The 7,798-nt window shown below is 40.2% G+C and overlaps 1 non-coding gene across 1 annotated transcript; it reads left to right on the forward strand.

The window, feature by feature from the left end:
- The first annotated feature begins 7,470 nt into the window (after window positions 1-7,470).
- Trnai-aau lies at window positions 7,471-7,544 on the forward strand. The gene has a single exon. It is a non-coding gene; the product is annotated as a tRNA-Ile (tRNA).
- The last annotated feature ends 254 nt before the right edge of the window (window positions 7,545-7,798 follow it).

Below are 7,798 nucleotides of genomic sequence, written 5' to 3' on the forward strand. Positions count from 1 at the left end.
GAGGGCAGGCTGTGACTGCCCTCTTGAGTTGTGAGACACAACTGAATTTATGTGCACAAGAATTCAATAAGTCTATAACAGACAAAATTATGCTGAAAGTGATAAGGAACTTTGAAAACTTGGGTGCTTGTTGATTAATTTTGTCCTTCGCCGAGCTAGAGGCAACACTCACTCTGAAAATTAAATTGCGTCGTTTTTTTTTTTTTTTGCGTCACGTAACTATTCTTAAGGAACGTTCTTCAAGGAATATATTGCAGAATTGACATGTTTTAAAGAATCTTTGAATACAAGCGCTTTTTCGAGTCATTCAAGTACCACTGGCGTTTCTCTATTATTTTTATATGTAAGATGGAAAAGATGGCTAAGGGCAACATAAGACGAAAAACAGGCCCAGTAAGTTGCCAGTCCCCTTACAGGTCCGAGAGAGTTGGCCCCTAAAAAATAAAAAGCGGTAAATATCTTGAAACCTCCATCTTAATTTAAGTCAAGTGATAGGAATGTGGAAATAAAGAAGCAGGTAGAGGGTTACAGAGTTTGCCATAGAAAGGTATGAGAGTACTGGTTAACTCTTGCATTAGAGAAGAGGACAGAGTAGAGGTGAGAGGAAGAAGAAAACCTTGTGCAGTGAGTTCGCAGAAGGAGACGTATGCACTTAAGATCACAAGAGCAACTGGTATGAACATAGCGGTAGGAAATAACAGCGATGAGAAAGAGGCTGAAGACAGACAGAAGAGATAAATCAACAGGGCGAAAAGTTTTCAATTCAGCCCTGTCCAAAAGAGTTAGTAATATGTACAGTATATATCATAGGCTCGATGATTTCCGTATATCTTTGTGATGAAATTTTCAAATCAGTTAGGTACTATAAACAATTTACCGAATCAACCATATGGTCTTCCTTATCATCTTTTATTTTGGTAGAGATACAAGAAATTTTGTATTCCTAGCAACTGTAGCAGGCTTTACTCATGAAATAACTAAGCTACAATACTAAAAAGTTTTACTGGATGTCACCCTTTGCTGTGATTTGTAATCTCTCAAAATCTTCAAGAGAAGGTGTGGCAGTCACTGAGTTATAGTGGCCAGTGTTGAGCTATATATACCTAGGCTCGAATACTGACCAGGTTAGTTAGTTCACAGGCGTAATAGTTGTTTTCCTTCCCGTGCTGGCTGGCCGGTAATTGGTAGCGTGGAGAAACCTGAGGACAGTAAACTAAGGATGTCACAATGAACTCTGCCATCCTGAATAGATATTCTTGTACATACCCACCACGGGTTCAAACATCGGGAGACTGAGACTACACAGTGTTGAACGGAAGCATAGGGACACACACACACACACACACACACACACACACACCGCGTAGTGTAGTGGTTAGCACGTTCGACTCACAATCGAGAGGCCCGGGTTCGAGTCCCGGCGCGGCGAGACAAATGGGCAAGCCTCTTAATGTGTGGCTCCTGTTCACCTAGCAGTAAATAGGTACGGGATGTAACTCGAGGGGTTGTGGCCTCGCTTTCCCGGTGTAAGGAGTGTCTTGTGGTCTCAGTCCTACCCGAAGATCGGTCTATGAGCTCTGAGCTCGCTCCGTAATGGGGAAGACTGGCTGGGTGACCAGCAGACGACCGAGGTGAATTACACACAGTATTGTCAATATTTTCTCATAGAGACTTCCTTGCTGAGGCTGTGAGGCCAACGAGTGAGTACTGGGACTGAACCTTTCCTCGGGGGTTGGAGACCCGTGTACCTTGCAGCGACCCTTCATCTCCGCATGGAGGTGCCAGACCCTCGACTGACACCCGGTACCTATTCACTGCTTGGTGGACAGGGGCACGGGTGTAAGGAGACCGTCCGTCTGTCTCCGCTTCACACACACACACACACACACACACATACAGTGTATGGACAATTATGAGAATCTAAATAAAAAAGCGATTTATGTAAGATTGCGTACTCAGGATTATATTGTCGCTGAGGTATTATCATTTTTTGTTTCTATTATCATCACTTATTATTATTATTATCATTATTATTATTATTATTATTATTATTATTATTATTATTATTATTATCATCATCATCATCATCATCATCATTACAGATCTGATGAACTTACAATACATTTATGGATACAAATATTATTATTATCATTACACCCCATCCCCACACACACAACTGACGCGTAACGTCACTGATATGAGATCCTGGAACACCCTAATGATTTTTCATTATAACTCGAGTAACGTTATTATTACTGAAAGGAATCCATTCTTGAAGGAGAAAGATTCCGGGAACATGAATACGAATAAAAAAAAAATGGAGAGTAAGAAGAAAACCTGACGGAAGGAAAAAAGAAGAAATAGAAAGGGAAATAGAAATGAGGCAGGAAGTGAGGAAGAAAGAGAAGGAGAAAGGAGGTAGTGAGGGAGAGAGTGAGGGAAGAAGGGGGGAAAGGACCAGCAATCGATCTAGTATCAGAGGATCCCAGGCGAATGGGGGTGAAGCCGCGACTAATTACAAGGAGGTGCTGCAAGGCGAACCGCGATTGAGACATGGGATCGCGGCACAGGCGGGAGGACGAGGCTGGAATGCGCTTTTTCAAATTACGTACCCTCAACTGGAAAAGGAGGAGTAGGAGCTGGAAAAAGGGAATGGAAAGGAAAGTAAAGAAGATAAAAAGGGAAGATTGGAGCAAAAAAGGAAATTAAAGGAAATGATAGAAAAAAAAACTTGAAAAGGAAGAATAATAACAAAAAAGAAAGGGAAAAAGGAAAGGGAAGAACCGAAAAAAGGAAGAATAGGAGCCATAAAAGCAAGCAAAAGAAAGGAGAGGAGAGGATTAAAAAGGAAGAATAGGAGCAAAATAGATGAAAAAAAATTATAGAAAAAAATAGAAAAAGAATAAGACCTTAAAAAAGGAAAGGGAAAGGGTAAGAGAAGCTGAAAAAGAAGAATAAAAACTATAAAAGAACCTAAGAAAGGAAAAATAGAAGCCATAAAAGAAGAAAAGAAAGAAAATGGAAGAAAAGAACTGAAAAAATAAAGGGTAGGACCAATAGAAAGAAAAAATGAAGGGAAAAGAAAAAAAATGAAAAAGAAGAATACGAACCAGAAAAGAAGAAAATAAAAGGAAAGAAAACAAAAGAAACTGGAACAGGAAGAATGGACGCAAAATAAGAGAAAAATAAATGTAAATGATAGAAAAGCTGAAAAAATTAAGAACAGAAGCGGAAAAGGAGAAAAATCTTAGTAAATAACAGAAAAGAAACCGGAAGAGAAAAAATATGAACAAAAAAAGGAAATTGAAAGGAAAGGACAAAAAAAAATTAAAGAAGAATTTTAGCCAAAAAAGAGGAAAATAAACGACCATAAAGGAGAGAAATAGGAAAATGAAGAATAGGAGGTAAAGAAACGGAAAATGGAGTAGAAAATCTTGAAAGGGAAAAATGATTAAAAAGAATGGAGGGGGAGACTAGAATGCACTTTTCCAAATTACTCCTAACTGGAAAAAAAAAAAAAAAAAAACTTGTTAAATGAAAAAAAAGAAACAGCTGGAAAGTTAAGAATATGGAAACAGGAAAAGAAAAACTCAACAGGAAAGAAAAAAGAATACAGAAATGCACTTTTTTCAAATTATCTTTAACTTTAAAAGAGAATATCAGGTAAAAAAAAATGAGGGGGAGGAATATTCAGCTGGGAAAGAAAAATGTCACCTCAAAAACTAAACCTCAGTATAAAAAGTAAGAATATTTAGAAAGAGAGAGAGAGAGAGAGAGAGAGAGAGAGAGAGAGAGAGAGAGAGAGAGAGAGAGAGAGAGAGAAATATGACCCCAAAATAAGAAAACACAGTATAGAAAATCAGAATATTTGGAGAGAGAGAGAGAGAGAGAGAGAGAGAGAGAGAGAGAGAGAGAAATATCACCTCAAAATAAAACCTCAGTATAAAAAGTAAGAATATTTAAGGAGAGAGAGAGAGAGAGAGAGAGAGAGAGAGAGAGAGAGAGAGAGAGAGAGAGAGAGAGAGAGAGAGAGAGAGAGAGAGAGAGAGAGAAATATCACCTCAGAAATGAAACCTCAGTATAAAAAGTAAGAATATTTAGAGAGAGAGAGAGAGAGAGAGAGAGAGAGAGAGAGAGAGAAAAAATAGACTGTGGAACGTTCTTTTTCAAATCATTTTCACCTGGAAAAAGGAAAAACAAAACTGGAATTTGAAGTGCATTAAAGAGAGTATGAGAACTGACTAGAATGAGATTTATTTTAACTATCCAAAATTCGAAAAGGGATCAAAATTGCCAAAAGAAAAACAAGACTGGAGTTTTTCGGATTACCTTTAGCTAAAAAGAGAGAGAGAGAGAGAGAGAGAGAGAGAGAGAGAGAGAGAGAGAGAGAGAAAAGAAAGTCTACCAGAAAGAAAAAAAAATTGGTATACACTTCTTCAAAATACCGTGAATAATATTAGACAAAAATGAAAACTTTACAGAAATCAACTTTTTACATTAACCCACAAAGGAGAAAAAAAAATGTATATATTATCCGAAAGAATTTTAAGGAAAAGAAGAAAATCCGCGAACGATAGTAACGAAAGATGGCAAAAGACGTGTTGAATGCAAAATAGCGTGAAAATTGCAGGTGTGGTGGATGAGAGACAAGGCGACATAACGTATGCATGCAAAACACCTCATAAGATACAGCGCTATACTTACTTAACGACCGCCACCGAAAATGTTGGGAATGAAGTGCAGAGAAAATAAAAAAGAAAAATTAACAGGAACAGTGCAGGAGAAACAAGGAATGGACGAGGAGGAGGAAAAGGAGGACGTATAAGATGAGAGAGGAGGAGGAGGAGGAGGAGGAGGCGGAGGATGGAGACGAGGGGAGGGGGGAAGACACACGACGCCTAGGTCACGGCAATTAAGGCAGAACTCTCGAGCCTGAGTCAAGGGCCTGCCAGTGTTAGTGACCTTAGAGAAGTGGCGCCTTGTGTGACCCCGCCCACCGTCCTCTGACGCTGTGACCAGTCTTTGCTCGGCCCTCTTCACCTCGCTCTTCTTTCCCTTGCTTGACTCGATCTTCTCCCGCCTGGTATGATTTAGTCTTTCTCATTCTTCTCTAATACATGAGATAGCAGTATTCTCAGATTTTTTATTCCTTTTACTAGTAGTCTGTGGAACTCCCTGCCCGCCTCTGTGTTCTCTCCTGCCTATGACTTAACCTATTCAAAACATTCCATTGTGGATCTTGAATTCTTTTTTCCTTTAAGAACATGGTCTTCTTATCCTCTTTTGTTGCCGTGGCTGGAGTTTGTTACATAAAAGATTCACGTGTTATCTCTCCCTTCTTCCTTTACACAGTCCTCCCTCATTTCATCTGAATAAACCTGCCTCCATGTAACCTCACTTCCTCCCTCAACTTTCATCCTACTACAGTGTCATACGTACTCCAAATCCCCTTTTTTTCATTCTTTTTTTCTTTTTTTAGTTAAAAGCATTAAATTCTCATCAGAACAAATTCGCGAGTTCTTATGGTGTTGTCTTCTATTCTGATGCCTTGTTCAATTATCACTGGAATCATGAAAGTATTATTAAAAACTTTGATAACTTGCATCAGAGACCACACTGTAGATTTGAGCAAATAGAGAATGAAGAAGCAGATCTTTACTTTTATTATGATGGAATAAAAATCTGCTTCATTCTGTGTTTTTCACCATCACAATCCATTCGTTAGTCTGTTACATGTAATCGCAGTAATACGCTGACAGGTTTAGGAGTAAAACTATCACTTGAATCAAAAAACTCTTAAAACCCCTTACAACTTGCTCGAGAGACTGTTACACGTAATCGAGGTAAGACTGACGGGTTTAAGAGTACCGCTGCTTCCCTCCTGTCCCCGTCCTGTCTCGTCCCTCAGCAGCACCTTGTATCACCCAACACGTTCTCTTTTATCTCGCCTCCTCTGTCCCTGTCTGTTGGACGTTCCTTCCCTCTACCCTTGGCTCCTTCCACCCCTCTGGTCCCTTCTGGCTTCCTCTCTCCCTTCAGGCCCCCATCTACCTTACAATCCTGCCCTTCATTTGAGCCCCCCTCTCCCTCACTCTCTTCCTACCTGTCCCCTCGCGTCCTCTTCATCGTGTCCTCTCCGCCTCCCTCTAATGTTCCTTCGTCGTGAGTGCCTCTGTGAAGGAATGCACGAGACTAATTAAAAATTCATCCTTACAAAGCTCTCACCTGATCTCATCCTGTAATTAAGAAGTTTATATACTCTCTCTCTCTCTCTCTCTCTCTCTCTCTCTCTCTCTCTCTCTCTCTCTCTCTCTCTCTCTCTCTCTCTCTCACACACACACACACACACACACACACACACACACACACACACACCAGTTTCTCCTTACGTCACGTCACCTCACCTTGTTCCCCTCCCTATTAATTATTGTGGTGAGGTTGAAGAAGGGCAGACAGGCACACAGGATGACGCAGTACTTGAGAAGGAGGAGGAGGAGGAAAAGTACAGCCATGGTCCATAGAGCGTCTCGTAGTGTACACTGGTGGCCGGTGTGAGGTGTTCTGTAGGTGTGTGTGTGTTGGTTGTGGACAAGAGAGAGACGAGGGAAAGGAAGAGCTGGTAGTAGGGAATGGAAGGGAGGGTATTTCAATGTTTGTCTTTATATTTCGATGAGTTGGGTACCTTATTTTAAGTGTTGTTTTCTTCTATTTATCTTTTTCTATTTCTTTTTTTTTTCTTATTCTATTTTGTCTGTTTAACGTTATTCTCCTATGCCGTTTCCTCTCTTTTTATGTTTTGTCTTTTTTTTTTTTTACTCGTATGTTGGACAGGAAACAAGAACGAAGAGGAACAATAGGAGGAGGAGGAGGAGGAGGAGAAGCAAAGGAATGTATAGGTTTAGATTTCAAGGAACGTGATTTTACCATTCGTTGTTTTATTGTAATGTATTTTTTTATAATTCCTGTTCATATATCGAGTGTGCTATTTTACTTTATATCATCGTTAATGTATTGTAAGGAAGTGTTTATTTGGCCAGTGTTTGTGCTTCATCAGTGCGTCTATCTGCTACGTGTCTGTCTGTCTACCTGTACCATGTGTGTGTGCAATAGAAGGTAGCAGAGACGAAAGAAGAAATAGTGAGCAGCACCATAATGTTGGCTCTTATTAGGGGTGTGCCTCTAACCTGAAGAGAGAAAAGATGGATGATGGTACGACCGAAAATTGAGTTGATTACGTGGTTATCTACACTGCAATATCATCTCCCCCATCTCTCTCTCTCTCTCTCTCTCTCTCTCTCTCTCTCTCTCTCTCTCTCTCTCTCTCTCTCTCTCTCTCTCTCTCTCTCTCTCTCTCTCTCTCTCTCTCTCTCTCTCTCTCTCTCTCTCTCTCTCATCACTACCATCCAGCGAGATAGGTACTGTACGTATGTAGATATCTTTATTTTAATTTGAAACATCAATTTAAACCGTGGCCTGTTAGCTCAGTTGGTTAGAGCGCCGTGCTAATAACGCGGATGTCGTGGGTTCGATCCCCATACGGGCCAAGAAGTATGAGTGGTACTTTTTAGTGAATCTTTTGGTTTAAAGTGTGTTTTCTTGCACACATTAACTAATAGCGTGGTGAAATAATGTGATTCTTATAACGTGTGGAGGGGAAAAAAACCAGGAGGTAACTAAAAGAGAAATGGTCAATGGTTTACGCAACACTGAGATGGCCTTGTGTGTTGTAGCTAGCTTATCAATGTGGCCTCCTGAAGGTCAGCCAGCGTGGTGTAGTGCAGCTCATTCAAAACGACGG

Source organism: Portunus trituberculatus, chromosome 16 (genome assembly GCF_017591435.1).
Source record: "Portunus trituberculatus isolate SZX2019 chromosome 16, ASM1759143v1, whole genome shotgun sequence".
Lineage (NCBI taxonomy): Eukaryota > Metazoa > Arthropoda > Malacostraca > Decapoda > Portunidae > Portunus > Portunus trituberculatus.